This window comes from Embiotoca jacksoni, unplaced genomic scaffold, assembly GCF_022577435.1.
Source record: "Embiotoca jacksoni isolate LCO1_2020_lvr unplaced genomic scaffold, fEmbJac1.0.p SCAF_5, whole genome shotgun sequence".
Taxonomy (NCBI): Eukaryota; Metazoa; Chordata; class Actinopteri; family Embiotocidae; genus Embiotoca; species Embiotoca jacksoni.
The window spans coordinates 5,404,517-5,428,185 of NW_027185403.1; the positions used below are offsets into that span (position 1 = coordinate 5,404,517).

Here is a 23,669-nt window from a genome sequence, read left to right on the forward strand (position 1 = left end):
AATTTAATGATAAATATAAACTCTCTGATATACTCTCAGAAATCTAAATCATAATAAATCCTTCCAACAAAAAATTAATTCCATCTTGACACTAATGCTACAGTCTCATCAGATGTGTAAAGAATTAATCTGAAGCTACGTTTTGCTGCAGAGGAGCATGTTATAACGTAACCGATGCAGCTTTTTTGGTAAACGACCTATTTCTCTCGTGGCAACAGGCCGCATGTCACAGATAGGAAGAACCACTGAAGTTGTGAAAACAGGACAGGAAATTGAGACAACTGCACCCTAAAACATGACAGTTAAATGTGCTGCATGCTGCTCTCTAATCCTCCAGGCTGTTACAGTCCCTGTCTGTAGGAATGCAGTTTGTCAATCTACAAACATAGTGGGGAAACCACCATGTTTTAAAAAATGCTACTGAAGGTACATAAGACAGATCTTCCAGCTTTAACAGGAGAAAGTAACAGTCAGGTCAGAATGAACGAATGAATGAGTGAATGTGAAGCCTGCAGCTTGAATTATTTTTTTATGTTGCTCTTTGCCAGTTAGAAAAAAAAAAAACGGAGTAAAGGTTTAATGAGAGAGTTTTAGAGCTTACATCTACGCATTTTACCAACCAGAGCTGGATCCAAGATAGAACGAGCCATCAGAATCCATCCTATCGGGTGCAAAAATGTATTTCCACAAAGTCAGGATCGTAGCATTTGCCTAACAAATGACAACACATTCTGCTCTGTGGATCAGTTTTTAAGATGGTTTAGGCCTCAGTTAGCTGGTATGTATAGTACACGTGGAGAGTAGTGCGTGCACAAATGGTAAGCATTCATTATTATAGATTTAATTTGTATATTTGGTCACATTAGAACATGCGTTGGAATGAACACTTCCTGTCACACAGTGTGGTTATTAACATCAACAATATCTTGCTGTGCTGTTCAGGTGACTGCAGGCTCTTGTAGTGAGCATGAAGTTTTTTATGTTGTTTTTAATGTCTGGAAATTAGGAGTCCAATTTACCACACACACACACACACACACACACACACACACACACACACACACACACACACACACACACACACACACACACATACACACACACACACCCTCTATACGGCCACTTCCACTTAACTCCCCCAACTCAATAACATGATTTATGCTGCTCAACCAGATAAGAAAAACAACTTGCTGGGCCTTATTTTGAGTGCCATTAGTAGTCTTCTTCTTATGCCATGTCTGACAGCAGCATATTTGATGGCATCTATATTATTAACCTGCCTGCCTTTTTTTCTCTACAGTTTCTTGATCCCATAATTTCAAAATTATAATGATTCCACGTAAAAAAAAACACAAGTAACAGTAAAAAACCCGCAAGTCTGTAAGTGTGTGTCAGTTGCGTCTCACCACTCTGCAGATTATTTTCTTGCAGACATATTTGAAATGTTTCATCCTGACTCCCTGACTCTGCTGTTGTTTTGGCTGCTGTGTGGGAGCCATTTGATGCATGACTGGACTGGAAAAGCTAAATTCTCATAAAGTAACCCTCCCACAGGCTTAAAACATGTACAGGAGGCTCGTGCATAGATTCACCTCTACGTAAAAGAAAAGGAGACAATATGAGAAAATTGTGTATAAATTCTCCTCGAAAGCATTACGACCAAAGCTAAATTCAAGTGATTCTTAAAGCAGCACTACTGTGTTGCGTACTGTACCTGCTTATTTACACGCCCTTCTCTGAGTTGTTTACACTCATACCAATACCAACATGTCACAGCATAGGAATACTGGCAGCAACAAGGGAGGATATCATGCCCACAAAAATACCAGCAGCATACTCTCAACCAAGCTTGAATAAAAACAAGGTGAAGGATGACATCCCGAACTCTTCTTTTAAACTCTAAACTACCTTGCCAATTTTACCGCTGACGGCAGCCATTCGACTCTCAAAGATATCTCGGAGGGAGGTATTCCATTTGAAGCTTATACACTGCATGAATCTTGCCAAGATTCTTTCCACGCCGCCTTGCCGCAGACTACAAGGTAAAATGGGGCAGAAAAATCTCAGGGCTCCAAGTCTGAGTCGAGGCTGAACAGGCGACCAGGCTGTTGCAGAGGAGGCTGCATACCAAACAGGTCTGGACACAAGCACCCTGATGTGTCCACCCACAGTCAGGCATGCAGTGGTAACAAGCAACACACCTATGGAGCAGAGACTAAATGATGTCATGCTTCTCTGTCATACACAGCTGTCCTTACAGGATTATTCTCACATTTTGGGAAAATAAAGTTATTTCCTTTTGCTAAGATTGATACCACTCATACATCTGTTTGCTAAATCTAGAGCTACGTGGGGAAACAGCTAGCCTGGCTCAGTTCAAAGGAAAAAAAAATCTGCATACCAGGAAACAAATTAACCCCAACCGTCTGTAAAACTTGTTTTTACATGTCTTTGTACAAATTAAGCAAAGAAACATGTTAATTGCTGACATTTAGAGGTGCTCGAAGGTGGATTTTGTGACCTCAACCTGCTCCGTGTATTTTCACTGCCAAATATTGTTTTCTAAAAAAAAAAAAGCAACAAGGACACAGACATTCTTTTTTTTTGGGGGGGGGGGGGGGTGGCGGGTGCAGGGGGGGGGGGGGCTTACAGTATGTTGGGCTTACATTTATAGTGTTTTCATCTTAATGTTTTCTTTGCTGTAAAGGTTAAAACACTGTGAAACTTGCTAATTTGCAGCTCTACTGCTTTGGTTTTGCAGCGAATAACAATTAAATCAGCTCTTCCCATCTGATCCCCCATAAAGCCTCGCAGATAGGACCACTCACACTGAGACAGCTTAGCCCCTTCAAGAGAGCTTATCTGATTTCACACAATTGGATACTGGGTCAGTGTGGTATTAGGTATCACTGGCCAACGTTTCTATCTAATCGTGAAGCCAGTAAACGTGTGCTCCTTTCCTGGATCTAAGGAGAGAAGTGCAGAGTCATTGCATGTCAAGATGCCAGGTGCATACTTCAAATGCGGACAAGGGAGGAAAAAAAAATTATTAAGCTATGCGAGTGAACCAACGCGCCTAAATGAAGTCATGATGAATGTTTGGATTGCATTCTTTAGGTATTACAATATGACTTGTACTCTGACACACTTCAGCTTCTCATCTTGACATGTTTTCTGTGTCTGACCTGTACTTTATCGCTAATAATGTTCAGGTTAGGATTACTGCACTAATACCAATATATTTAAGCTACAGTTCATATATTCCAGCTACTATCAAAGGATAATTTAACCTGTTTGGAGAAGTGCTCTTCGCAGGAAGCAGAAGGATAATCAAGCAGGTCAATATTTGAGAAAGCTTGATGAAATACACGTGTTTATGATAGTCAGGTGATGAGGAAGGTGCAGCATGGGTGCAGGAGATGAGGACAATAAACTGCCTGGTGGAAAAGACAGGCGCTCAGTGTGGTTATATAACAAAATGTTTACATGGTGTTATTGTTTAACCACAATATGGATGTGTAATAATTGCATGTGGGTAGAGGAGGTATAGGCAGAACTTAAATGGGTTTATTAAAATGGCTTTTTCGGGAAGACACACGCATGACAGGTATACGTAACCTTTGCTTCAGTGCTACTTTGAATAAAGAGGCCTGACAATCCGCCTCCTGAGGGGCCCGCGCTATGTTGTTCTGACGAGAATCACAATGCAAAAACGCATAGGTAAACAAGGAGTGGCTGTTGCTTAGGAACATGCAGAGGGAGAGGGCTTGTAAAGTAGGCTCCGTGCTACAAGACAGAGCGAGCAGGTGGGCCTCATTCAGCTCAGCAAAGGCCAGACCTGTTTGTGAGGACACGTGTTGAAAACCAAGCAGAGCGAAAACAAACAAGACGACAGAACGGATTTTCAAATTGCCTTTGCACTGACCTGCTTTCACCGGATACAATCAAAGAACTGGACTGTAAAAATTATTTCAGCATTTTTGTTTAAGAAATGGCATAGAGACTCACTGAATACAACTAATGTTATCCTACTAACATCACCATTACTGCCATTACTACCCCATCCTCAGTTACAGGTGACAGAATTCGCACAGATCATTTTTAAAATAGTCAAGTGAGAGTGAGGAATATGTAGGGAATATGATTATTCACCTTATTATGGAAAATTTGAGGAAAGGATCCATGCAAAATAATGACTGAAACTACAGTCTATAACTGGTTAGATTATTTTAGCATAAAGACTGGAAACATGGGGAAAACAGCAACCCTGGCAACTTTAAATCTCACTAATTAACACACAATATATCTTGTTTGCTTCATCTCAAGAAAAAAGACGGTAAATAACCGTCTGTAAAAGTTATATAGTTAACTTTTCAGCATTCTGCAGTATTACACAAACAGGATATGAGATGTTAATCCGTGAGGATTTGGACAGACCTAGCTGTCTGTTTTCAGATGTTATGCTAAACTAGCCTAAACTAACTGGCTGCTCGCTCGAGGTTTATATTTAATGGTCAGATATGAGCGTGGTATCAATCTGACCATCTAACTTGCTGCAAAAAAGCAAATGAGACCATTTACCCAAATGTCAAACTACTGCATTAAAGGATCATAAAGTGTAACGTTTTGATGTGAATGCAGCACCACAAATGAGCAGCTCGTGCAGTCATTAAGCTAAAATCTTTAGAAAGGATATTTGGATTTACTTGATGGACACATTTTTTAAGAAATAATAATTTCGCTGTAGAAATGAGCAGCTCGTGCAGTCATTAAGCTAAAATCTTTAGAAAGGATATTTGGATTTCCTTGATGGACACATTTTTTAAGAAATAATAATTTCGCTGTAGAATTACTGTCACCAAATCAATAATTTCTGCATGATGTGCACTGATGCGAGGACCGTGGACGAAGGCTAGAAATTGGAGTTGAAGAGAAAAGTAAGAATAAGTGTAAGTAACCTTTCACACAAACAGGGAACCATGCTTGTAAATGCGTCTCTTTAAGGTCCACTTTAAGCTCCATTAAATGCCCGAGAGTCTGTCAGAGTCCCTTAAAATCTGGTGACTATTTCACTAACACACAGAAAAAGGTGATGAAAAGGAAGAAGTGACATTTTAACAGGATGAAAGCAAACTTTTAAGGAAAAGGAGGCAAGTTGGCAAGACAAAACAAATAAATGAAGAAATAAACTAACTTTAACTCAGACCACTATAACTGGGCCCTTTCCACTGAGGCAAGGAGCTCAGCAGATCATTTTGAGTGCTGCAGTTATTATGGGCATGGCTAGTTTTCCATACAAGAGCCTGCTGCTGAAGCTTCCAGACACAGACACCCATGCAGCTGGGTGTCTGGGACCAAAGCCTCCGAAAACCATGTGGGGAATCAATTTCCCTCTGTGCCTGGGTCAGAATGCCTCTTTGTGATACTGCATTAAAGCCAACATGATGTTTAAATTAGCACGAGAGAGAGTTGGCAGGAGACACCAGCTGAAACTTATTTCACAGAAGATGTCAGTTTTATGTTCACATGCATCTCACACTGGGGAGCCTATTTTTGCATGTTGTTACCTCATGCAGGGTGGAACCCATATAATTGGAAAGAAAAACATTGCACCACGAGTGTGTTTTCAGGTCACTGCGTTGTATACTGTATGTAGTTCCAGCAATTTATAGCAGTCTGCTTGCCATCAGCTTATCAAAAATGCATCATATTTCTGTATTAACCAAGTATACAGTCACAAATGGTAAATAAAGGCAGAAACCAACAGAATGCTGTCATGGAAATTTCAGAGGTTTTGCGTGCTGCTTTAATCTGTAGCAAAATTACGTTGCGCCTCAAACCTGCCTCCACCCACACAAGCTCAGTGAGCAATTTCTATGAAAGATAAACTTTTATCAAGATACACGCAGTCATGATTTCCACATTAAAGTACATGCTCAGTATGTCAGTCAATACTTATTAGTTAATTCCATGAACAGTAAGCAAGAAAAAGGCAAGTAAATCAATTTACTATAAGCCTATGCAGCTGTTGAGTAGTTTGTAATTCATGATCACTTTATTTTTCACTGTTTCTTATCATCTGTTGGCCTCATTAACACCTAAGCAATAGTCTATCCTCATAGATGTAGTTAACTTATTTTTCTAGAAATGTATCTCGATATTTATAGTATATATCAGTTTTAATTAACTTTTTTTGTAATTTCTGCATATCAATCCTTAGCTTGACTCAAGGTTTTATTATCAAAATGTTAAAAAATATTTATAACAAATAATAGTCCTGCATTCAAACTTTCAGGGGTCCAAATGAGGCTGCAGTGGAGCTTTTTAGTGTTGTTGTATTATTTATTATATCATTAGCTTATTTTCACTAACATATCAATATGAGAGCAGCATTTTAATGTTTTAAATGGAGTAAATTAAGTTCATTTGATAAATTGTACACACTGCTGACTAGTTGATTCTCTAACAGTGCAATATGTTCTATAACCTCATCACTGTTTTCATATGTACATTTTTAATCTGAAGAATAATTTGTAAAATTGTCAAATAAATCCAGCAGATTAAAACACACACACAAATGTCCCCTGAAATGTAGTGGCTAAAGTACAATAAACAAATTCCAGTACCTCCAAATTATACCCAAGTATATTGAGTTGAAGTACTGAGTTACTTTTACACCCTGTCAGAGCAAGACTCTGCAGCCATGTTGAGGAGGCAGACTCTGTGCTCTGATCAGCATGCTACATTGCATAACCAGGAGAGTTATCAAAAGGTGTGACCTGATATTCCACATATTGTCTCTCTTTGTCTGACAAAATGACGGTCTTGTCTTTCCCTTGTTTCAGCCAGGTGGGTGTTATCAGTCACATACACCTGCCCACTCCCTCTGTGACCAAAAAAACGGTAACACGTAGAGAAAGGCTGGAAGCTCACACCTCTCACAGTTTCTGGTGGATTCAAGGTGGCGTTAATGTGTTAAATTAAGTGAGAATTTGGGGATGAGTCTTTACTAAAACATTTGATTTGTGAAGCCTTATAGAAACGTTTAAAATAGTGTATTTAAAGGCTTTTCACTTTACTTTAGATCGTCCACAAACACAAAAGCAAAAACCTTTGAAAGAGCTCAACCGACCATCTACTGTTTCAGAGTATAAAAGGATTTTAAAATGACCACAAAAAAAAAAAATCCAAAATTACATCACATACTTTTCTGTTCTCAGGAAATAAGGTTGACGACACAAGAAACAAAGAATCATCTCTGCTTCTGTGATCAAGATAAAAGGCATTTTTCAGGACTGAAATGAAATCTGTCTGGATAGAAAGGCTCCAAACGTTTTGGTTTTCTTGGCCATGTGGTCCGATGTGATGATCACTGCTCTGGTTCAACGTGTACTTCAGAACAACCGGCTGCTAGTCCCGGCATGCTCCGAGTATGAGGCAGTTGCAACACGGGGGAGACAATTGCTCAATCGATTTAACTTCATTTAGCAAGGGAGGGTTTCCTGAGTACCAGCAGCACATGAGCACAGATACACCAGTGACTCACAGAGCGAAGTCAGAATGTGCCTTGCTCAGTGGCACAGTAGCTGTTAGAGCAGAGGAAAAGTTACACATTAACTTTCCCCACCCAGATTTTCCCAGCTGGTCACAGGGGTTCAAACTTCCCGTCACAAGTCGACTTCTCCAACCGCCTCCAGAAAAAGAGAGTGCGATGGAAAATAAAATGGCAAAGAAGAAATGGAGAGACTGACATGGAAACATGATTCAAATCCATCCTCGTGCAATATAAAACAGCAAAGCAGGCTGGGGCCCTGATTACAATTTCTTACATTAACATTTTCCAGCAAGGTTTATGAAAACCCAATGACCGTGGGTAAACATTACATGTTCATCAACTATTTTCACTATGAGTCCTCCGGTTATCCACATCTACCAAGATAGATGGGACCGTTAATCAGAGGTAGTGGTAGAGGTGATGGCCACCTGACAAAAAGCAAGCAGTGAGCAAGCAAACTTGTTAAGCATTATAACTTGTACAAATATAACAACTATTTCTCTACAAGATATAATATTAATAAATACAAACTTTTCCCATCTCTGATAAAGCACTTCACACATGAAACTGACATTTGTGTTTATTCTATTTAAAGCCTAACAAACATTTTGTACCTGTTGACTGTGTGTCTGTTCTCCTAAGAGCATGTACCTGTAACATGAAACTGAATTACCTCCCCATTTTTACATATTTCAGCATGCTGAGGCTGTAGTAATAAACTGAACCCCACCTCCACCTCCTCCTCCTCCTCCTATTCTCGTCATGCCCTTCTCTTGCAACGCCTCCATCATCTTGCCCAAGCCTAATGATCCAATTACAGGCCAAGACTTGTTGACTTTGTATTAAAAGAAGAGCCATCTTGACACCACTGTCCAGCCCCCCTCCTGTTGTTGTTGTTTTTTATCAGCCCCTGTTCTTTGAATGAGACACACTAAGGCTCACTAAGCAGCAGCTAGAGTATGAGTTCATCCTCTGAGGCCAGAGGGCCTCATTTACAATCCAAATCAGTGGGCATAGATTATGATGAGAAAGTTAGGTCGAATGCAAACTCAGCTCAACAACTCAGCCATTCACTCGCTGCATCATGTGCTGATACTATAGCAGGTATAAAAATAGGATATAGAAAAAGGTTTCCTCTGCTATTTCAGTGCAAGGCCCATTGATCCACACCTAATACTAGTTCAGTAACTGAGCCTTAGGTATAGAGATATTTATTTCGTATCTCTGAATTAATCTGTTCTGTGTTGGCTTTCTTGGGCCCAACTGTTTCGTAAGACATTATTTCTGAATGCCGAACCAATGCAACAGTCACATGCTTGGGTACTTTGCATATAATTACATAAAGAAGCCTGACCAAAATTGGATGAAAATGTTTTGCCCCGGTTCTGGGATTACAGCAGCACCCTGTGTAGTATCAGTGCAGCGGCATGTGAGGACAGATTCAGAAGAAAGTAGGTGTGAACTGTAAATGTTGCTCAGGCTGCAGCCAGTTTAAACAGTGATATAGTATGTGCACATTATAATATGCGGTCCACAAAGTGCAGAGTAGATTTCTGGTGAAACAGGAAGCGAGTTTTTATCTCTGCTGCACTGAGCAACTTTTAGAAACAGATACTAAACAAGACCAAAGCAGAATAATTTGGTTGCCGGAAAGGCAAAAAGACTTTAGGGAAGGTCTGCTTATGTACAGACAAAAGAGGAAGCTAAATACTGCAGGTTCAAACTTTCCTGTGAGGTGAAATGACAACCTTCTGGGTATCTACATTACAAGATGAGCAACAGTCTGTTCTGGTGAATAAAAGAGTTTCATGCATGAAGCCCTGCATGACTGACTTCATGCACAGAGCTGCAACAGCAAAAACCACAGCTGTATTTCGCCTACATATGAAGCAGTTCACATTTTGAATAACCACTGTGTGACATCTGGATAGCAACCGTGGATCAGAATCAACATGGTGTGTAATTACTGATTACTACACCATGAAAAATACATGTGGGCTTGGTCAAGGGGCTTGCAAAACACTGTTCCCGCCCTTGTTTCAACACTCCTTATAAGGCAACAATTCATAAAAGAAATGCAACAAACAGACCTATCAGTTTGTTAATATCACTCTTATTAGTTTTTAAACATAAGGTACAAAAACTCAAAGTTATCATTTCATCTAAAAAGTTGTCAAATCTGAAAAAAATTTCAACAGGGTTGGAGGAAAAAGGTGTTTTGTGGGCAAGATCAGCTACTGTAATTATATTATAATATATATACTATTTTGCCGTTGAACAAAAATTATATTTGACGTTAAAAAAAAAAGCCGGGAAGAAGTTAACTGGGGGAAAACATGTACCTTAAATATCCGTAGAACTGGAATGACTTGTTAAAGTTTGCCTCAGAAAACCTCGACAGGTCAGGTGTGTTAATGAAAATGCTATAATAATATCAAAGGTGCATCTACAAAGTCGCTCGACTCAGAAACATAGCTGGCAAATATGCATGTACATTAACTCCTGAGTAAAGTAGTATTTATGTTAATGGTGAAGAAATTTAGTAAAAAAAACATTTTTATTCATTCCTTTCCCCCAACAAAAATACATCGAAATCGGCAAAGTGTGAACAGGAGAACTATTCATCACTGACCTCAAAGACACAGGGTTCGGGTGACAAGGTCCATGATAGCAATCGAACAAGTGTCGATCTCAGCGACCATTGAAAATCAAGCAAAAAAAATAGGCAACAAAAAGGTGAAACTGGGAATAATCCAATACGTGTTCAGAGGAGGAAGAGGGTGTCTAAAGACGTGGACTGGCCTCTTTCTCACAGTGGCAAAAACAAACTGGAGAGGAGGAGAAAAAAAAAGACAATGCGATGGCTGCTGTTTGAAACAGAAAAAGGAGAAGTGTAGTGAAGCAACATGTCCTCTCACTATGAGTCACGCAGCACTGTCGCCATTGGTAGGAGAGCCCTGAGGCAGAGTGCCTTCACCTGGCCAATCAGCGAAGAGTGTCGGCCCTGAATGCAAATCCTTTCAGGTGAGCTGTACTGGTGGCGGGGATTGGACGGGGCCACAGCGGGGGAGGGGAGACGAGAGAGGGCCAACCAGAGGGCCACACCTTAAACAGCATGAAAGACGCTGGACGGGTTTCTCCTGCAGAGGCGGAAGACTGCAGGAGGTGTAAACAGTTAGACAGGTATGCGCTTACTTTAGACTTTGACCACACAATATGGGCCCCATCTGATGATTAAAATCTGTATGGCAGCTCAGAAGTAAAGTTCACATCTCTTTATGTCCCATTAAAACCTTTACAATGAATTGTGGGTCTATTAGCCGTGTCAGTGAGACAGTTAAGCTGCTGACTTGTGGGGGAGTTTTTCTTCCCACAGTACAACGCATCATAAAACAACCAGTGACATGAAACTGCGTTTGGGTATGAGCAAGTGCTTCCTCTCTCCTCCTTCTTCTCCTTCTCCTCCTTCTTCTCCTTTTTCTTCTTCTTCTTCTTCTTCTTCTCCTCCTCAAGATTCAGTGATTGGACTCCTGTTGCAAACAATCATCACATGCAGGTTTGTATCTAAAATCTTCCACTTAAGGTATTTTTAAAATATGCAGAAAGGGCCACAGATCAGATCAGTATCATCATTTTCACTGACACATATTGTGTTCAGTATGTAGGTGCTTGATAAAAATAGTTATCAGAAATGGTTCTCAAGCAAACAGGAAGTGGTGGTCTGTGGTGAGAGCTGAGCACTGCATGTCTTCATGCTATCTGTGCACCTCTGAGTAACAATTTTCACCAAGAGGACCCCATGTAGTGTTTACCACAAGCAAAAGTCAAATATTACTATTAAAAAATAAAACGTATTTAAAACTGGGATGGTTGGGAAAAAACATCAAGTATTATAATACAAGTATTTATATTTTTAAAAAATTAACCCATTAAACTCACTTACAGCAGTGTCTGTTTGTCGAGTACCCCAAAATCAATCTCTCTCTCTCTCTCTCTCTCTCTCTCTCTTTCTATATATATATATATATATTTTAATTCCTTCAGGCGTCTCTTCAATACAGTTCGGTTCAGACTCCAAAGCAGCTGTTTGCTTCGGAGCAAATTGATAGCCTCGCCCTGAGGTAACGTCACACCAAACAAGCTCCATTCATCACCCGCCTTTGGAAATAGTGTCCACAGCTCCGAAGCCTCGGAGCAAACTGCTCACTTCTTGTAATATAAACTCTTGAGGCTAATGCACTGCAGCGCTGCTCAAGTCCAGGACAACCATGTAAACATACAAACACACAGATGCGTGTACACAAGCAAACTTAATTCCGATGTTACTGCCGTTATGTTAAATTTACAGATAATCTTAATCTCTTGACAAACACCAGAGTATCTGACCACAGTATCTGAAGCCTGAGAGCTGCACACATTTTTATGTTCCTGTAAATATTAAAATATGTTGATTCAATTGTAATTTGCTCCGTGAGATAAATCACCTCGTGTTGCAAAGACACTTCCACTATCAGCAGAGTATGATTTTTTTTTTTTTTATCTTAAAAATGAAAAACTGAAGCTCTATTCACACAGACTACCCTCTCTATTATAAAAGAGGCCATCGAAGGAGGTCAGCTTTAACAGTTTCTTAACTTTCTGAAGACCAAATTCAAAAAATGATTTACAACTCTGAAAAGAAAATTGCAAATATTGTGTTTAAAAAGTATTTTCCAATACAGACTCTCTAAAAGGGAGCAAATAAATTAATGACAAGACATGGATTGCATCCTTTAAAGAGGAGAACATTTACTGCTCCAGCCTCCTGACAGTATCTTGAGCCAAGGCAGTTTGTAGTTTGTGATTAGAGGAAGTACAATGACAGCACTAGAGGAACAACAATTTGTGTATAAACTATCTGTACATACATACATACATGTCCTGTAAAGATCTCACTGAGCACGGCAGTAGGGAAAAATCTCCGGCTCTCTTCCTGCACAAGACCTATTTACCCTAATTAAGTGTCCGTTGGATCATAAAGATAAGATTTATGCAGTTAAACACTGTGACTGTCAATCAAGAAGAAACCAAATGTTTCCTCACAAGAATTATGATATTTAATAGTATAAAATGAATGTCAATCAAGCCTAAAGCCAAAACAAACACAAATGCTAAATTGCACTGAATGTACTTAAATGGAGAGCACGTATAACAAAACAGTGAAACAACATTTGTCTACATAACCCTAATTTAAGATGTCGTTCTCTGAAACACACAGTAGCACTTGAAGGATTAGTCAACTAAGAAGTTCGTTGATCAACAGAAAATGTATTGATTGTAGCTTTGAACCCGCTAAGTAAATACAACAATAATTTGCTGATCAAATGTCAGAATTTTGTTTCCTTTTTTCTGCCTCATAATAAAATTACTGTGAAAGAAATCTCCCCAAATGAATTGAAGCTCTGGTGATTTATGATGGGAATGTATCATTTCAAACACTTGAAATTATTATTTGATGAAGTAAATGACAGATTAATTAATTGCAAAAAAATGTGATTGAAATCTAATTTGAATAGTTTAAAGGTCTGAGACACATCAAACACATCTCGACAAGGGGACAATATTGATTCGCTCTCAAAAAATGGACGGGTTTGTTCAAACAGTCCGATTACCTTCAAATGGCTTTACACTCTGTATGCAACAGATACTCTCTCTGTGCGTGCCAATCCATCCATCCATACTACACTATTTAGTATGCCAGAAATATATTTAATATGTCCCAATAACAGAGTATGAGCAAGGAAGTATGCCAAAAAAAAACATCTTGTTCTACAGCATCAGGTCATAGTTTGCAGTGCGTAGGCCAGCAGGCTTCTCTGGCTGTTCTGACCCACAATCCTCTGCGCAGTGGGAGATACGTCACATAGACGGCCCCGCAGAGAGAGTTGGTGGCGCTATAGCTCAACCCGGTTGACATTTGCAAAAAGGAAGAAGAAGAAGGGGCATTAAAGAGAAGCGTAACATTGAATGTGCCACCGGTTCCAAATTGCATCCTTTTTCCTTATACTTTAAATTTTGCGCTACAGATCGCGACAGGTATGACCAAGAGTGTCAAAGTTCAAAGCGCATGTTTATGACAAAGTAATATGTACCAACTGTATAGCCAAATGTATAGTGTGTGCAACAGTAAATACTTTGTAAGGGTAGCTGCAGCACGTGCTAAAAGTAACAAGAAAAAGTATGCAATATGGATCGCAGCTTCCATCTTTGACTCATGAAAAAGTGTTTCACGGGAAAACTGGAGGAATCAGAGTTTCAGGATGCATTAGATGTCCTTTACACAGATGCTCCTTAAATCTCTGAGTTAATGCAAAAACAGAAACTAGATTGTTGAGTGACGTCTGGACTGGATTTGATAGCGACGGAAAAAACAGCAGAAAATGTTTCTTATAGCCGACACATTTTTGGTCTTTGGGTTCCAGTGTTTGGAGTGGCACATTGACGGCCTCAAATCTAGTCTAAACTGAAAAGCCCCATGAATGGCGTGTCAATAAAGTATTACTGTGTAATTTCTTCGAATACAGCGGGGGGAAAAAAACATACTTATTTTTTCCTAAGAAGCGACCATGCTTCCAATTATCTTTTGTAATACTGAACGCAAACTCACCCAGATTTGCACAACAAATCACATCCACACTCCGGGGAAAAGCAATAAAAGTACAGATGTTTAAATTGCTGTTGCTCCGAGACATGTCAGTGGGATTGAATCAAATTTACCCCACAGTGAGAAAATACAAAAAGCCTTTCTCACAGAGTGCATTGTGTTCCTGCTTATTTCTACAATGGTTGTGTATTAACTAGAGCAGAGAGAGAAAAAAAAAATGCCTTCATGTGTGATCAGTGCAGAGCCACATGACCATGAAGGCTATCTGAAAGGACACACCTTTCCTTTGCAGCCAAAGAATTAAAAAAAAAGGGGCCCTGGTTACTGGTTACTCTCATGTGCTCGTTCTGAATAACAGAGGCCAACCACAACAGAAGCAGGCCTCAAGGCCCCCATTTTCTGTGGTATGTCCCTACTAAAGTCAAAGCACAACAATACTTTGCACCAAGCTCCGTGTCAGTGAACTCCCTTTAGCCCAAAAAAGGGACACTAGACAACTAATTGCATGATATTTATCATTTTGCTTGTCTATCCAAAAGCTAGAGTCATCTTGAGAAGCTAGATTCACATATACCACTATTACACTTACTTTATGCATGAGTAAAATTATTAATAAGACAATATTATAACTTGTTATTCAGATTACTACGGAAATAAATGTATTATCAGGTCAAAAATGTACAAAAAATGCAGCCCTGAAATAGTCACAGTTCTCACTGCTTTCACTTTGTTTCCCACTTTACACGACACACTTTATCTCGACATGTCCAACAAATTTGTTCCACTACGAATCAGATGATTCAGATCACTCAGTGCAGAGTTATATTGGAGAAGTGCGGACTCATAAAACCTGACAAACATTTTGAAACCATCCTTGACAGGGTGAGATATGGGAGCATTTGGAGGACACACAGAATTATTTGTGTAGCTTGGAGGTCATCTGATGGCTGTTCTAGCTGCTCAAATACAGAAGTGGGAAGATTTCAGCTGAGGCTGTCGGATACCCGCAAACAGGACAGAAGTGCGCCTAAAAGGAGACACAGAGTGAGGTAGACAAGAGGGCAGCAAGGCATTTTAATTAACCTCACTGAGACGGACAAAGAAAACACTTAAAAACATTTGTCGGGTGAGGGTTATTATGACAGATTGAAGGCCTCCAAGGTGATGTGCAAATACCGCAGTTACTCTGTTTCTAGCAGGCCAGCTGGTTGAGGTCAGACTTGGTTGTTGCAGCAATAAGCTGACAGCTCATGTCGTTATGAAAACGTTATCTTTCTTGGACAGTGACCATCCTGAGCTGAGCTGAAAGCTAAGATGATTCACTGTGCTGACGAAGCATGACTATGGACACACAGACCTTACAGAGCTGCGTATGTGCGCAGCTGTAAAGACAATGTGCTCAGTGTGCAACAGCTCGACCGACTGTGTGCGAGTGATTCATTATTCATTAGCACCTCTGAGCAGAGGCTGATGCAAAGATCGCAGGCCTCTGGCAGAGAGTTTTTCGATGTTGCGTTCATTTTATCCCTGACTTTACTCGCACTTATATGTAACATGAACCATGCACACACTTGCAAATGACTTCTGGAAGAGATGATGTATACCAGGGCCCTCTTTCCAATGATACATTTCAAATCTACTAACTCTGCAGCCGATTAACTTGTCTTTCCCTCTCCTCATATTCTTTGAGTGTCAGTTTTCTCTCTGCAAATTTACAGGAAGATTGTTAAATGTTATATATGAAATAAAAAGCCAATACATGCTGTCATTTTGCAGACTTTCCAGCAAATGAAAAGATACGTGTGAATTAAAAGACCTGAAACGGAGCAAAATCAAAATGATGTAAATGAATAAATTTGCAGGCGGCATTTAACAATAAATTCTTCAAGTAATAGCTTGAAATTTAGGGAATTACACTTATTCCTTTTTTTTTTTTTTTTTTTTTTGCGAAGCAGATCGTTACCACTCTCATATGTATCCATTAAATTTGAAGCTACAGACAATTTGCTTATCCCAGCATAAAGACTGGAAACAGGAGAAAAGCAGAACAAGTTCACTAATTAAAAATCCATCTGTTCATTCGTTATCCACTTTATCCTATGCGGGGTCACATGGGGACCCAGAGCCGATAGCAGCTGACTTTGGGTGAAGGCGGGGTACACCCTTGTCAGGTCGCCAGTCCATCACAGAGCCAACACAGAAAGACAACCACTCACATTCACACCGACGGACAATTTAGAATCACCAATAAACCGAGCACAATAAACCGTGTTTGGACTGCGGGAGGAAGCCGGAGCAGCAGGAGAAAACACGCAAACGCCGCACAGAGAGGTCCAAACACAGATCCTTCTTAGCATTGAGGCGACTGTGCTAACCACTGCACCACAATGCAACCTTATTCAGATAAAAATTAAGTAAAATAAATAAAAATGTTGACAAAGCTGAATCAAACTGTATAAGTAACAGATTTCAGAGTGGAATCCATTTTGAAATCTAACAAAAATAAAAAGCCTTTCCCAAATATTGAACTATTCCTTTAACGTGTGGGGGGGGGGGGCCTCATGAAACACTAGACGGGCCCGTAGATTAGGACACCATGTATAGAGGAGAGGTAGGGTGACCATAGTATTCAACTTGTGTGCTCGGTGGGTAAAAAAGTAGATGTTCTAAACAGGGAGTAGAAGGAGTCAAAGCGTTAGATCTACTGCCGTGAAAGCCACACACACGCATCGCATTAAATATTTAATACGGAGAACAGGCCAACCATCCACATCACACCTCTGTGGGCTATTTCTGCTACCTGCAGTCAGATGACAGCAACAAGGACCCATTGCTGCATTTCTTCGCTTACATAAGTAGTCGCTCATACAGACAACATATCGTAAACAACCACTGAGGTAATAAAGAGTCCATCTGTGTCACTGCGCTAACAGCAGGCATACACCAATGTGTACCATTAGGAAACGTTTTTTAACTCAGGAGCCGGAGTTCATCTCATGCTCATTACTAATAAAATGCCATGAGACCCTTAGAGCATATTACGCTGTCACTCAAGGCCTCGATTATAATATCCAGTGGCTGCATGCAGTTAAATAATTCAACAGGCCTGAGAACTGCCTGTCACTCTGAAATTAACCCAAAAGAACAAAACTCAACCCAAAAGGACAACGTTTATATTGTCGATGAAGACAGTTAACTGCCTTTCAGCAGACGTAATGAGCTGTAAACTCTATCAGCTGTGTCTCTGCCTGTATTAGTTACATTTGTTGAAAGGTGAATGAGGACAGATCATTTGGCTCCTTCGGGCAAGACTTGCTGTTTAAAATCCAAGCTGCGCAGGCTGAGCTGACTCATGAGAGGCCTCCGTGAGCCACTCACTACTACGTCATTAGCTCCGAGAGGCATGAAAAATGATAGGCTGCAATATCATTATGAGCCAAAGTAGCAGACAAAGCCGGTTTCTATTTTTGTCAGGCTCTACTTCGTGTGGTGAAAGCTCCTCAGACACTCCTTAATGTAATTACACATACATCAGTTTTACAGCATGCAACACTGTGTGTGCCTGTTCTGACCTTAGAGGGCACCATAAAAATATCATACAAGTAATGTGATTAACTAATCTCATGATGTCAACATGCTGCCAGAGCTAACAACCCAGAGGGCCTCTCCCTACACAGTCTTATTCTGAGGCCAGGTTGATATACACAGGCTAAATATTTGTGATATTTTCTTACATTTTCTAGCATTAAGCTGAATACAAACTAATATGACATTTCCTTTAAATCTGTCCTTCAAAAGGAATAGTTGTGATATATGCGTATTTGTTTTCCTAATGACTTGAGACGTGCCGATCGATACCATTCTCTTATGGGTTTGTTTGATGTAAAGTTATAGTCAGCAGGCTGTGAGCTTAGCATACCATGAAGACCGTAGACTGTATAAAAAAAAAGGTGGACACGGCGTTCAGATTTGAAAAATGAGGCAGATGCGGAAGTGCCTTAAACTGCAATACCACCGAGTGCCACTAGAGGGCGGCTCCACACGTTTTCTGTACGTCATTCGCTAAATTCCCTCTTCCAGATTAATGTTCTGGCCTTCCATCTGAAAATAATCTTGTTATTAATTATTAAAAAAAAATCCAATTGTTTGATTGACTGGCCTGTGGTGCAGTCAGGCGACAGCTATCGGTGGGCGGGATGTAGTATCGCCGGGTTTCCAATCAGATTGAGCCAGATCCCCCGTTCGCCCAAATATGGTCACTACCGGCTCCAAACCGCTCCGGACTAGCCAGATGGCGTTGACCAAATTCTGAACGAGAGGCTTCATCACGGCCGTTCACAAGCCAAATGCCGCTTGATAAAGACTGGAAAAGAACAGCTGGCCTGGCTCGGTCCAAAGTTACCGAAACCCGTCTAACAGTGATTCAAAAACTCATTCATGATCTTTTCTTTGTTGTTGTTGTTGAATTTCTAGAAAAACTGAAGAAATGTAAAATTGAAAATATGTTTTACAGGCAAATTGTTTCCCTTTGGATCCAGACGGTTAGCCGTTTCCCTCTGCCTCATGTCAAGCTGAGCTAACCAGCTGCTTGCTGTAGTTTCATATTTACTCTACAGACATGAGCGGTATCGATGTCCTCGTTTAACTCTCCCCATAAAGTCATGCAGCACATGTTGAGTGATTTTGAAAGAAAACAAAAGTAGCATGTCCTGACTTGCTTTTAAACACACAGTCATTGTTAGCCCCACAGTGTCCTTTTATGATTACTGAATGAGCTAATCATTCACACATTTGATGTTGCATCAGAAGTCTGGCCGGTTCCACAAACTAAAATATAATCACAACTAGATGCCTACAGTACAAAGTCAAGTTCACCTGTTCCACGTGCTAAAAATAGCCGTGACTGTAACACCGGGTCACGTCACAACAACATAGGCTACAGCTTCATGGAGAAACCAATGCAGAATGACTCGTCTCAAGTCACATGCTTGTGAGGCCGGCAGCATGAGAGCACAACGAGGCTGCAGGTGGAATTTCCCTCGTCTCGCCTTTCTCTCTGATGTCATATCCAGCGGCAGCCGCTTGCTGCTGCCGCCGCTGCTGCCGCTGCGTAGCAATCAAACGTGTCTGACAAGGTGATATGCAGGTGTCAAAAGCTCAGAGTGGTTCAACAGCAGCATACAATTAAGGAACTTTGGAAACAGCAGTTCCCCTGCAAGGCTTCAACAGAAAACAGACCAAACAGGAGGTATTTTTTGACATGCAAGAAAAGGGAAGTTCAACAGTTTTATTTCTCTTTTCACAAGTCGGTTCCTGCATTTCTGCAAGTCACTGGAGGTTTCAGCCGGCCTGTATGATTGTTTGTTTAGTCAAAGCATATGAACATTGCCATCTTGTGGTTAATTCTAAGGCACCGAATTACACTAATTTACACCTGGAATAAAGGAGCGTTACGTAAAGTTTGTAAGCTTAGAAAATGTTGATCCTCATATTTTTGTGAAGCTTAAAGAGTAAGTGATCAAACTGTATGTGTGGATATTAAAGCACCAGGTAAAACAGCTTTTTTTTTTTCTTTTTTTTTTAATTACCAAACATGCCAACTTGCCAAATAAAAAAAATTAAAAAAAAACCCGGCTGCATTCGTCGTCTCTTGCAAAGCCACTCTGAAAGCTTTTGTGAAACTAGAGTGCTTTCTAAATAGGATAAAAGCCCAGTTCTTCTTTTTGTGTAGTCAAATCAATATCCAGAGGCCCATTAAGACTGCCGGGTACATCTTGGGCACGAAGAAGTATCTGATGTCTGAGGAGCCCTTCATCACTAAAGGGAGCACAACAGCTCTCCATTGTTGGCCTCGGTCACCATCGCACTCCTCAGCTGCTCAGACTGCTGATGGTGACATCACTGTCACAGGATAAGAAGGCTGTAGCGGGAAGTGCTTTGGCCTGAGCCACACACACACAACTGAACCATATCCCTCGAAGCCTGTGCAATATTAAATCTATCAAAGCAGAGAGGAAGGGGGGGGGGAGGCTGATGAGAGAGGCAGCAGCATGTCAGGATGTTCCTAAAACAAGGGCACATGCTTGAGACAAACAAGACGACTCAACTCTGGAGTATATTTGAAAAGTCCTGTTTTGGATAATTGTTTTCAGCGGATTGAAGTTTCCAATTATCCACAAGGCTCTGCCAGTGTTCCCACCATGGGAAGACTGGAGGGGAGGGTGAAGAGTTGGTGGGTCCAGCTGGTCTTGTCTCTAGTGGGACTGACAAACCAAAAGCTTGTAACCCCCCCCTCCACCCCCCATCCAGACCCTCTCTTCCCTCTGCGTCACGGCGACCGCCTGCTCTAAAGGGAGCAAACGCTGCCGACCAATGAGATCGCGTCTGTCTGTCCCATGATACAAGCATCTCAGCCCAAAAATGTAAACATCTGGCAAACATTTAGACCCGCCACAGAACAGGGTTGATCAACAGTTTTTTTTGTTGTTTTTTTTAAACCCAAACACAATTCCGTCCAGCAGTGCAGACATATATTTGTATAAATCAGGAAAATCAGCAAACATCCATTTATATTTCTCCTCAAAGAGAACACAAGGGTTATTTGAGATTCTCTCCCACAGCAGCTCTCTCCGATTATATTCAATATTTTCAATCTGAAAATATTGACTAACACTCATCCACTGAATGGGTTTCTCAGCTTTTCAGAGTTTTATTTGATCTTTTCAAACCAAATATGGCTCCACCAGGGTCTGTAAAATTGAAGGTAATAACACTGAACTGCAAAGTTAAACTGATGCTTTTGTGCCACCAAGGAGCCAAAAAAAACCCTGAAATAATCAGTTTACTATCATCGCAGACAATAGAAATATAAAGAAACTGGTGTAGTTTTGTATTTGTGTTGTTTTTTTTAAAAAAAGATTTAAATCAGTCATTTCATTTATAACGTCAATTTATTCTAGTGGGAGGCAAAAGATGTACCAATTTTGATATTGCTCTGAGAGGCCAGGTTTACTTGGACTCACATTTTCCACATTCTGGACAGAGTATTGGAGCTGCTGACCTTGGGTCAAATCTATGTTTCTCAAAATGGAGGACAAAATGAAAACTCTCTCCGAGTATAACACAACTGAAGACAAAAAAAAACAAAAAAAAGCTGCACTGGTATTCTTCTATTAGTTGTGACTGCTATCTGATATGTACAAATTGCCACGATTTTCCAGCGCACACACACACACACACACACACACACACACACACACACACACACACACACAAAATCAGTGTAGTCACATGCCAGCTGAATGACACAAAGGGGAGTCACAGAAATCTGTGGAGTTGTAGGGAAAGCAAAGCATGCAGGTCGTCTGTCCCAGACACCATGAGTTCAGTCATGTCTTTTTTTTTTTTTTTTTACTCTGATGAAACTTCTGAATGATTTCTACTGGTAAAGTGCATTAAAACGCAAAATCACATTCTTTCTCACGCCTTTTCTTATTATTTCACCCTAAAAAAAAATTCCCCCAAATAAGAGGGGAAAAACGCACATTCACACAAACCCCAACATTTCACATCAGCTGTACACACCTCGTCAGTGATAAGAAAGCGAGCATTATTAACTCGTCAAAACACGCTGTTTACATGTCCAGTGGACTCACCCAGATGGAAGTTGTTACCAGCTCAGCATATTCCCTGGATGTATTCAAGACTGTTAGTAGTGGCTGTTCTCCTGAAACACAGCGACGTTAGGACAACGTGTTTTTTCTCCACCCCATCGGTGCGAGCTGGAGACTATCGGTGCTACAGCTACATCATCGCTCAGTCACCGGTCAGCTCACCCTCCTGCAGCTTTGGTTGTGCTTCCTGACACAAGGTCGCGGGGTGTGTTTTTTTTTTGTTTTTTTTTCCCTCCGGCAGGGGCTGGCTGGTGATGCGTGGGGAATTCCTAGCAGTCACATTTTCCTGGGAAATAACTGGCCCGTCACCAAAAGTTTGGCAGCAAAGTGAGCAAAATCCGCAGGAGTCTGGACAGGTTGTTGTTGTTGTTGTTGTTGTTTTTAGAGTTGATGAAGTAAAAAAGCGTTGTGAAGAAAGTTGTTAAGTGTCCTCATCGTGTCCCGTTTCTCACAAACGTACGTCGTAATCAACACGTACAATATTCCTCCTCCATCAAAGTGTGATTCACGTGTGTAATCCGCACATCAATGAACAGCTGGAGTAAAATAGCGAACCGTTAAACAAACTGACTTTTAGTCCCCCCCCCCCCAAAAAAAAAAAAAAAAAAAAAAAAAAAATAAGCTATACGCAGTCACAGGTGTGACTTTACAGGCAATTAACTGCTTTAAACACGATTTACCAAAGTTGGAGATTGGTTTGAGTCGAGCTTGTGCTCCTGCGCTGAGTCAAGACTTCGACAGGCGGTAGCACAGAGAGATATAAGTGAAAATGGGCATCTTCCGGGAATGTCCAAACCCTTGTGAGATGAGAGCAATTGACGATAACTCCTCCGCGGGCGGGGTCTGCTCCAGATTCCCTGGAAATGATGAGCGCATGTTGTCATAGTTTGTATCAAATAACACGTAAAACAATCGCGAGAAATAGAAATGTTTATGTTATTTTTTTTATTTTTTTTTTGGTGTGTACAAATTTGACATTTTCTCACCCCGTATTATAATATTTCGGTTGTCGGGGCAAAACAAGGAGTTCCCATACCGGGAGTCGAACCCGGGCCGCCTGGGTGAAAACCAGGAATCCTAACCGCTAGACCATATGGGACAATCGAAGAGTACCTCACAAACAATTATTTTGTAGTTTTACTCTCGCCGATGAATGCGCTATGTTTGCTTCGTGGACGTTGTTATGTGAGACTACTCTAAAAGCTCAAAAAGCTGTTGTTATCATAATATTTACACGTTTCATTTCAGGCGACTGTGTTAAGTTTGCTACTCGCTGTTATATTGGGTGTTGCGGCGTGTAATTTACAACAGTTGGGAGCCGAGTACCATCTAGTGGTCTGTCACGGGTACTGCACAGCGAGGCCAAAAATACCTTGCTTTACTAACAGACAGTGGTGGCACCTGACGTAATGAATCGACTATATATCGAATTCATCGATAAATCGTCAAAGATAAGAACGACAATGAAGAAAAACAGAAGAGTAAAACCTTAAAAAAAACATACGAATCATTACCTCGTTCCCAACAAACTAAATATGGGTGCAAACATATGACGTAATTTTCTTTGGAATGGTTCAAGTGTGGCGACGGGGTTGTCGAGATATTTAAAAAAAAGATAGTCTGGCAGTATTTACAAAAAGGCGAAATTGGTTTCCACAATTAAAATGTATAAGTGACAACGCCGCTTTCAGTCATACTATTAGTCTGTGTTTGTGTGGCTCTGGAGTTTTACCAATTTAGAGGCAATCGATATTATTACCCGCTTTTTTTTTTTTTTAGTGTGATTGGTAGCGCCCTC

The 23,669-nt window shown here is 40.6% G+C and overlaps 1 protein-coding gene and 1 non-coding gene across 5 annotated transcripts in view; both read right to left on the reverse strand.

Annotated features, from left to right (window-relative positions):
- The window catches only part of elf1 (E74-like ETS transcription factor 1), a 44,273-nt gene that overhangs the window by 18,633 nt on the left and 1,971 nt on the right, over positions 1 to 23,669 (reverse strand). For 2 of the 4 annotated variants that reach the window (XM_069170752.1, XM_069170755.1), the window contains one exon: positions 21,854 to 22,728. The gene's annotated coding sequence lies outside the window, so the exon portion shown is untranslated. Of the gene's footprint in view, positions 1 to 10,187; positions 10,448 to 21,853; positions 22,729 to 23,669 lie in introns of those variants that run through there. The other 2 variants (XM_069170753.1, XM_069170754.1) reach the window with 2 other exon arrangements.
- Positions 22,899 to 22,970, reverse strand: trnae-uuc (transfer RNA glutamic acid (anticodon UUC)). Its single transcript has one exon. It is a non-coding gene; the product is annotated as a tRNA-Glu (tRNA).